Raw genomic sequence first — 7,276 nt, 5'->3', positions numbered from 1 at the left:
TGTTTCTACTCTAGTGCTGTGTAACTACATGCATTCAACATAATAGTCTGTGCACTGTGAAAAGGATTGGGTGATAAACCAAGCGGAGGCTTGTGGACCACTTTGCAGAACACCTCCGCTCGGTTCGCAGCAAACAACTGCACCTCCCAGTCGCGAACCATTTTCATCCCCAGTTCGTCCCCTCCCCCCACTGCACCACACAACCAGCCCAGCTCTTCCCCTTGCCCCACTGCATCCCAAAATCAGCCCAGTTTGTCTCTGCTTACCTAACCTGTTCTTCCTCTCACCCATCCCTTCCTCCCACCTCAAGCTGCACCTCCATTTCCTACCTACCACCTCATCCCGCCTCCTTGGCCTGTCTGTCCTCCCTGGACTGACCTAGGCCCTCCCTACCTATACTCTCCTCTCTACCTATCTTCTTTTCTCTCCATCTTCAGTCCGTCTCTCCCTATTTATTCCATTTCCCTCTCCCCATCCCCCTCTCTGATGAAGGGTCTAGGCCCAAAACATCAGCTTTTGTGCTCCTGAGATGCTGCTTGGCCTGCTGTGTTCATCCAGCTCCACACTTTGTTATCTTGAAAAGGATGGGGTTTTTTGTCTTTGTTCATGTAAAGAATTTTTGTGTGAGATGCATCATGCTATCCATTGTTTAGTTTTGTTTTAATAGCCAGAATAACTGTAGATTAATTGTGAACATTGAAGAAATGAATTTGTCATTTTTTCAGCATATTGTACAGTTTTCTTGATTATTGATTAAATCAGCAAAAAGCTAAAAAATCACTATGAAGGAAGGCAAAAGGGGAAAAAAGTATTTTTCTGATTCAAGAAATAACTCGGGAGGGGGAAAGGTTAGAAAGAAGTTTTAAATAAAAGTTCTGCTTGTTTCTCTAATCTTAAATCAAGGCTCCATTGGAGCAATCCCAGGTGTATTTGACATAATTTGCACCAACTTAATGCTGAAAATGTGCTTATTGTGCAGAATCATTACTAAATGTAAATTGCTTAACCCCAAAATTGGGGTAGTCATCGTAATCAAATTATAGTTCTGGATCCGTTGCACTTATTGGAGTGGAGTCGTAAAATTTTGCTCTGTTGACAGCAACAGCACTTTCTATTAATTTAGTTCAAATGTGATAGTGTACTTTATGATACAGTTTGGGGAGCCACTGGCCCATACTGTACTATGAAGATACCATAGCTTTTACTTATGCAAGGTAAAAATGATTTTCCATTGAAAATATGGAGCTACAGTGAGAATAAAGAAGATTGTGGGAATCAGAATATCTCCCATTCGGTCAAGGAGGAGCACATGCTGCATGGACCAGATCTTCCCAAACTTTTACATTTTTTATTTCATCAGGCTCAACAACTAACCAAATTATTTCTCAAGAAATTAAGAGCAAAATCAAAAGGGAGCGATTTTAAGAATAAGGCACTGGTTAATGTAATGCGCAAAATCCAAAATCCTTCTTAGAGGCAAAAGCAAAAAGCTGCAGCTCACTGACCCAGGTGAATATCAATCAGGTCTACCCTTCCCCAAACTACAAATTCTCCAAGTGTGCTTTTCGTAAGATTGGAAAGAATACATTCTGCAACACGGAGTAATATTAGCTCCAGGAAGTGTAACCTCAATGGTTGGAGGTTAGAAATACCAAGGGCCTGAAAACAATAGTGAGTATTGTACATCCACTTCCATCCTAGCGGTAATATTGAGGTAGGCATTAAACAGGAAATTAGAGACGCAATGAATAAAAGAACATCTGCAATAATGGGTGACTTTAATCCATGTATAGATTGGTCATATCAAATTAGTGACAATCCTGTAAAGGAGTTGTTCCTGGAGTGTATAAAGAATGGTTTTCTTGATCAATACATTGAGGAATCAAGTAAAGAACAGGCCATGGGTATTGTCCAGTGAGAAAGGAATAATTGGCAGTCTAGCTGTGCGAGGGCCCTTGGGGGTTGTGTGAGTAATATGATATTGAGATGGAGAGTGACATAGCTGATTCTAAGTCTTGGGTTCTGACTCTAAATAAAAGAAACTATGATGGTATGAGGCATGAGCTGGCTGTGATAAGCTGGGGAACGTTACGTAAAGACATGGTGGATAAGTAGTGGCAAACATTTAAAGAAACCATAAAGGGACTGTAACAATTTATCTGTTTCTGACGTGCAAAAATAAGTCAGGAAAGAAGGGCCCAGTCTCCAACTTTGCAGATAATATGAAGCAGTGTGGGTGAATGAACTGTGAGAAAGATGCAGTGATGCTTCAGTGTGACTTGGACAAGTGGAGTGAGTAAACCAATGAATGCCAGATCAAGTATAATGTGGATCGATGTGAGGTTATCCACTTTGATAGCAAAAGCATAAAGATAGGTTATTATCTGAATGGTGATAGATTGGGAAGGGAATGTACAATGAGACCTGGGTATGCTTACACCCCAATCACTGAAAATAAATATGTAGGTGAAGAAGGCAAATGGTATGATGGCCTTCATAGTGAGACAGTTTGAGGACAGAAGTGGGGATGGCTTGCTGCAATTGTACAGGACCTTGACGAGACCACACCTAGAGTACTGTGTGCAGTTTTGGTTTCTTTACCTGAGGAAGAGTTATAGAGGGAATGCAACAAAAGTTTACCAGTCTGATTCCTCGAATGGCAGGACTGAACAATGAGAGGCTAGATCAGTTAGGAATATTTGCCATTGTTTAGAAAAACAAGAGTTGAATCTCATTGAACCTTATTAAATTGTAACAAGATTAAGCAGGAAGGATGGTCCGGGAATCCAGAACCAGAGATCATCGCCTAAGCATACAGATAGGCAATTTAGGACTGAGATGAGAAATGTCCTCACCCAGAGAATGGTGAGCCTGTGAAATTCTGTGTCACAGGAAGTGATTGAGGACAAGATATTGAATGTTTTCAACTGTTAGAGCTGAACATATCAAAGCATTTGAAGAGATAACACAAACAGGGTGCTGAGTTTGATGATTGGCCATGATCATATTGAATGACAAAGTTGAAGATCCAAATGGTCTGCTCGCTCTTATTTTCTATGTTTCCATTTTTTAAATGCAATGTCTTTGAGCTGGCCTTAAATTATTTTGCATAGCTTATTTAGGATTATGTAACCTGACAAGGCCTTTCAGCTTTATAATTTATCAGCTTTGCAAGGTTGCAGGCTGTTCATCTAAAATTTGTAGAACTTAACTAGTATTACACTTGCAACTTGATCCTAATTAACTGCTATGAATCCAATGTTCTGATGGTAGCCCAATAGGGAAACATTTCATTGAATTCTATTGAAATTAGAGGCAAAAAGAACCATGTTGGCAAAGAATTTCACCCTTGACATTCACATGCATGACACAGCTTGTGCATGTGCTCATAGCAATAAAAGACTTCAAGGCAAGAGCCTAATTCACCATTCAATAAGATGATTGCTGATTTAGTGTTCTCAGCTCCACTTCCTATCGGTGTCCCATAATCCTTGACTTCACAATCTACTATCATGACTGTGGATCATAACCCCAGGAAACCTACGGACATATTGAGCTTTAATTCAGTTGCAGTTCTGAGAAAAGTTACAAATACTCCTCCACTACAGGTAAGGAAAGAGAAAAATCTCTTGCATTCTGAGTGCTGCCAGCTAGGCTGTGTCAGAATAACCAAGATAAAAGAATTTCAATCAAACTGCAAAGCTAAGAATCTCAAAATTGACTTCCAGCTATCAACATCATGTTACTGGTAGTATCCACTATAATGTCTGCATTATTTTTTTCATCTACTCTTCTTTGGACTCAATTCTAATGAGGGTGCATGTGTTGTGCTATTATTTCTGCTCATGTTTAGTAAGTAATAAGCTCACTGTTTTGTTAACTTAAGAAAGCCTGATTAAATTGACATTTAAAAACTAAATTTGTTTAGCCTGAGAGAAATGTATCCATAGGGAGAAGGATCCTATTTAAATTCACCATTTTGCAGTCAACCAATAGATTGTGAGTAATGAAGGGAAGCCAGTTCATCCCTCCTCAACTGGGAGCTGAATGAGTTGGCAAATTCCATCAGGAACCAAACTGAGAAATATTGCCTGGGAATTGGTTGTAGAACTATTAAAATCTTGCCTAACTCAAACAGAGAATTCCACACTCCAGCAACCCTTTGAGAGAAAAACTATTCTAATCTGTTTTATTCTATTCTCCCCACATGAGGGAGCATCCACTGGCCATCAGGCCATTGTTTCCAGTCTCCTTAAGATCTTGTATGTCTCAATAATATCACCTTTCATTCTTCTAAACTCCAACGTATATAGAACTAATCTGTTCAAATTTTTTGTTATAAAATAAACCCCTCAATCCAGCAATAAATTGAGTAAATCTTCATGTAAAGTCACTGCTCATTGGTGCTTTTAACTTTCAGACACATGTTCCAACATTCACATTTTAATATTGCAATTTTTTAAGTTTCTTGAAGTGCATAAGACTAATACTTTCATTACAAAATTATTACAATTTTATTCGGCACTGGAGTAAACAAACTTCATCCTTCACCAAAAGTTCTTTGAGTTTAAATTTTCTGCAAGATTTGAAAGTGCAGTTTCTTATTCTGAAATGCTAGTCAGGAACGTACACCCGATGGAACACATCAGTATAAAGTCCTGTAAACTTTCAGCAGTTGACTCAAATACAGCTCAAGCAATTTGCTTCCAAGTCAGAGTTCCAGATCTCTAGTAAAGTATTAACCTTTTTTAAACAGAAGTCCATTTTTTGATGTGTGTCATTAATTAATCTCTTAAGTCTGGCAGGCCGAAATATACATGTTTGCATGTTTAATTGAAATGATTATATCTAATAGATTGATTTGTGTTTTTAGAATGTTTTCTCCTGAGAAAGAAGCTCATAATACCAAGCAAAACCATCTGCTGAAGCATTCTAAAAGTTAGCAAATTCCAAGTCTAATGGAACTATGACAAAATTGATAAGGCAACATTAGCTATTCAAATTAGAGAGGCTTGGCAGCAGTACAAAACCGAAAACACACTAAGGGACCATAACTTCTAATTCAATGTTGAGTACATTTCAGACATCAGCTCCTTTAGGCAAATCAGATTGGTTCTTGGCCAACGTTAGCAAAGACAAGTCAGCATAGATCTGCCACATCTGTTTGTTATTTAGGGAAAGAAAAATGTGAGCAGGAAGAGATTATTTGACTTTTTGCTTCTGCTCTATCATTTAGTACCATTGTGGTGGCTTTTCTACCACAAATCCATTTTCCTCCCATCCCCCCAGCTTTCCTGAGTGATCAAAAATCTATTGATCAAATTTTTGAAAATTTTCAGAGAATATTCACACTCTCTGGGTTGGACAATTCAGAAGATTCCATGCAGATTTTTCTTCTTATCTCAGTCCTGTACAATCAATGCCATATACAAAGGCTCTATCGCCCATTATGCCCAACCCTCACTATGTTCTAGATTCCCCAGCCACAGGAAACACCCTCTCATGTTTACCCTGTTCAAAATCCTGCATGTTTCATTGAGTTTACCTTTGCTGGGGCCCCAACAAGGCAAGTTCAGCCACCCTAAAACATAGAGACAAAACTGTACACAGTTGCACGTGTGAGCCCATCAAAAATCCCATACAACGATAGCAAGGCTTGCTGTTCTTGCTTTCCAATCCCTTTACAATATGCCATTTGGCTTTTCAATTGCTGCTTATGTTTTCAAGCAAACTTTCTCTATCCTTGCATAAGCACTCACATCTCTCTGAGCATCATTGTAGTTTTTTCCCCTATCATTCCTATCAAAGCGAATAACTTCAAATGTTCCCACAAAGTACTTCATCTGACAATTTATCACTCTCTCACTTAATCTGCCTATATCTCTTTGCAATCTCTCCTTGTCCTCCTTATTGCTTACATTCCTACCTAACTTTGCATCATCAGCCAAACTTCGATATTACACTTGGTTTCTCTTAAGGCATTAATATCAAATGTAAATATTGAACTGATTATTAAAGGACTCACATGATTTATGTTCCATCAAATCACTGTTTCCTGTATACAGACCAATCCTTCATTCAAGCGAACATATGACCTCCATCTTCTTGAGCTTTACCCTGCATTTTGAACTATTGTGTGTCATCTGATGGAATGCCTACTGGAAAAACAAGTAAAATACATCTGCTTATTTCTTTTTATCTAGTCTACTAGTCTAGTTATATCCTCAAAGAAATCTCTAAGTAATTTGGTAAAAACAATGTTCCCCTCATTAACTTATTTGACTTTGTTCTTTACTAATTTTTCTATGCTTTATAAAGACTTTCCTAATAATGGATTCCAGCATTTTGGAAAATAATATTCCTACTAGAGGAGCAAAACTTGACCTTCTCTTGAGTTATAAGACAGAGCAAGTGACTGAAGTGATAGTAGGGGAACAAGTGATCAAAGTTCTATTTGTTTTAAAATAGTTATGGAAAACGATAAACCTTCCATAAAAAATAAAGTTTATATTTGGAGTAAAGCAAATTTTAATGGTATGAGTCAAGAATATTCAAAAATCGATTGGAGTAGACTGTTCACAGTAAAAGGGACATCTGGTATGTTGGAGGCTTTCAAAAGTATGATAACAAGAGTTCAGACCAAGAAGACTAATGGATCCATGTTTGTATTAAGTTGCCTGGCCTCAATTGGCACACGGAGAGGATGCAACAATTCCATGAGCATGGGATAGGGAGAAAAAACAGCAACAATAGTTTATGCTTAACAAATGGATTTTTGTTAGTTAAAGACAATTGGGATACTGATGAGTTGCCAGTCCCTGTGGAACCATGTCCCATCAAGAAGATTGGGGGAAAAGAAAGTGGTTTGTTAGTTGGTGCATTGATTTCTCTTCTTCACATTTGAAGATGTGTAGTTACGTGCTTTAGGCTTCAGGATTATTATTAACCAGTGTGCAGCTCGAAACCCTGTAATTTGAGAGCTATATGCGCCAATCACAAGCTACTGCTTATTGGAATACACCAAGGCATAAAATTCCTTGTGTAAAGAGTAGTCAAATGGAATAAGCATTGACCATTTTGGTAAGCCATTGTACATTAGAGATTGACTCCTTTCCACATGTTAATTTGAACAGACACCTTCAGAATAATTGCTCCAAGATTAAAATTATACAATAATTTCAGGCTTCTCCAAGCACTGTTTTAACTTACTCTCTTTAGGGTATCACAGACAGCACAGGAATTATAATTAATCAAATATAGTTTGCATTACACATTT

The sequence above is a fragment of the Stegostoma tigrinum genome, chromosome 30 (genome assembly GCF_030684315.1).
Source record: "Stegostoma tigrinum isolate sSteTig4 chromosome 30, sSteTig4.hap1, whole genome shotgun sequence".
Classification (NCBI taxonomy): Eukaryota; Metazoa; Chordata; class Chondrichthyes; order Orectolobiformes; family Stegostomatidae; genus Stegostoma; species Stegostoma tigrinum.
This window is presented reverse-complemented; position numbering follows the sequence as displayed.